Below are 2,680 nucleotides of genomic sequence, written 5' to 3'. Positions count from 1 at the left end.
AACCAGGAGATTATGTGTATATAAAGTCTCTTACAGAAAAAACTCTGGAGCCGCAGTGGGAAGGACCATTCCAAGTACTACTCACCTCCTTTACTGCAATCAGAATCAAGGAACAGAACGCCTGGATCCATCACACTAGGGTGAAGAAGGCACCCAAAGGACAATGGACTTCACAAGAAAAGGGACCTTTGAAGCTCAAATTTGTGAGACATTTATTGTTATGTTTCTGAGTTGGACCTTGTCCAAGGGGCAGGCTTGGGATCAAAATACTTATTTAAATATGACAGAGAGTATCTCGAAAGTACTAAATTTATCAGATTGTTGGGTATGTAATCCCCTTCCTCGGGGGAACATGGAACTCCCCTTTTTAGGAATCCCGACCACAAATTGGACATCTCTTATTAAAGACGGGCCAGACAGGAATGGATCATGCCCTCATGGAAAGGGACCCAGCAGGGACCCATCTTTGATCTGGAGGTGCCCAACCCTAAAGAGGTCTTAATTACTGGCCGTTGCTTAAATATTACTGATAATATTTGGGGAGACATGGATAATTGTAGCCTTGCGGAAAATCTGGGAACTTTTGATAAAGGAAAATTAGAACGTCTTGGACTGAACTTAAGTATCAGTTTCTATTCTATCCGGAAACCAAAGGGGGGGCCAGGAAAGAAGGGGCAAGAACAAGACAGAAGGGAGACGCATCTCGGTCCAAGATGCAACACAGGGCCCGGATACTGGTGGCTCTGTGGGGATGGCAGGGCCAGAAAGAGTTTACCCAGAACTGGAAGGGACACTGTGTTCGAGGGTACCTTGCACCTCAGACCAGTATATTCGAGGGAGCTTCGCCTCCCCGAGGGTTTTTGAGAACACCTTGGCTCCGTGTAAAACGGACTGAAAACCCACTAATTATTCGAGGTACTGGGTACCATAGTTTTGTCTGATGGTTAATCCCCTCTTTAGGGGTAAGCGAGTTGGAGAAAGCTATTGTGAATATATCTGCTACATTAGAGATTATAGAAAGTGCTACAATTGATGCAATTCGAGGGCTGCAACTGGAAATACAATCCCTAAGTAAAGTAGTACTCCAAAATAGAATGGGATTGGACATGCTTTTAGCAAAAGAAGGGGGCTTATGTGTAGTTATAAACCAAACTTGCTGTACCTATATCAATCAAAACCAAGGAATTGAAACAGAACTTGAGGACATATGGGAAAGGACTAAAATACTACATGAAGTTTCCCAAGATGACACTTCTTGGGGCTTGACAGGCATATTAGAAAAACTAACCTCCTGGTTGCCAAATTTGACATGGTTAAAGCAATTGTTTGTCACTATAATAATCATCATTCTCTTGTCTGTGGTCCTTTGCATAGTGGTTCGATGTGGCCTTTTGTGCTGTAAGAGTACAGGAGACTCTTACAGTGAATGGAAAAAGAATCAGTCATGACGAAAACTCGAGACCAACAAATACTTTGAGAGGATGCTAGATAGGGAAACAATGTATTAGAAGTACTAGGATTAAATATAGTAAAAGAATTTACTATTTTCTAGAAAAGGGGGGACTGAGAGAAGGGGAGTCAAAAGAATCTCAGTAGACATAATAAAGGGGGGTGAAAGATGATGTTTAGTGCTTACATTGTTGAAATTAGCTGAGGTAGAGACAGTCCTTGATAAGAAGAGCTGGTCCCAAGAACCAGCCAATGAGGTAGAGACAGTCCTTGATAAGAAGCAGGAGCAGGCCCCAAGAGCCAGCTAAGACTGGTCTTGCGGCTTGGGTGAATACCAAGAAATCACTGAGCCTGTGCAAGGAAAGAGGTTACTAGCGGTGACGAAGAGGAGTCATCTATCTTCATCTCTGCGACCACCAGACAACCACCATAAAGAGGCACTGCGCAGGCGCAGCTGAGAGGACACTATGGAAATGACCTCTCGGAGCTAATTTTAATATGAAGCGGGGATAGGTCATGCATATGTATAGGCGTATTGTGAATATGTAATACCTGACTGTATAAACTTGAGGCGAACTGCCGAGTCGGGCGCGCACGACTTTGGTGGGACTACCCCCCGTGCTGCCCAGTGCTGAATGAACATACCTACTTTACAATCTCACTGATTGTGGAGTCTGTTTTCCGCATGTCACTCTGGAGTTGCCAGGGCGGCAGCATACCTTTCCAAATATTTTACTAGTTCTTCTGGATTCTGCACTTGTTCAGGGGTGAATTTCCAAAACATTGGAGGTGCCCACTTTTCTAGGTACTTGCCCATACTACCCCACACACCCTGCCACTCATAATTATCCAGCCTTGGGGCAGATCTCTGGGTGACCTTCTTAAATAGTTGTTTAACCTTAAACAAGAGCTGAACCACATTCAGGAGCATGATGATTCCTAGCAGTAGGGCTAGGATCGTGCTAATCCCAACATCCCAGGAGTATTCAAATTGTTCAAAATTCTCAAACACCATTGTAAGTGGACTGGAGGGGAAGAAAGGTACCCCACCCATAGACTGGTTTTCCATGGAGGAAAGGTAAATGGTATAATTATTAATAGTTTCCCACAGATGGCTCCCACAGTATAAAGGTGACAATGCTGAGTGCAAATACCAGATTAATCCCACAACCAATGACTTTATCATACCATAAACCAGTGTTACACAATACATCAAAGCGAAAACCTTAAT

At 43.7% G+C, this 2,680-nt stretch overlaps 1 pseudogene; it reads left to right on the top strand.

Annotated features, from left to right (window-relative positions):
• The first annotated feature begins 429 nt into the window (after nucleotides 1-429).
• On the top strand, nucleotides 430-1,518 carry LOC138683569 (endogenous retrovirus group V member 2 Env polyprotein-like; annotated as a pseudogene).
• Nucleotides 1,519-2,680: the final 1,162 nt, after the last annotated feature.

This window comes from Haliaeetus albicilla, chromosome W (genome assembly GCF_947461875.1).
Source record: "Haliaeetus albicilla chromosome W, bHalAlb1.1, whole genome shotgun sequence".
Taxonomy (NCBI): domain Eukaryota; kingdom Metazoa; phylum Chordata; class Aves; order Accipitriformes; family Accipitridae; genus Haliaeetus; species Haliaeetus albicilla.
This window is presented reverse-complemented; position numbering and strand designations above follow the sequence as displayed.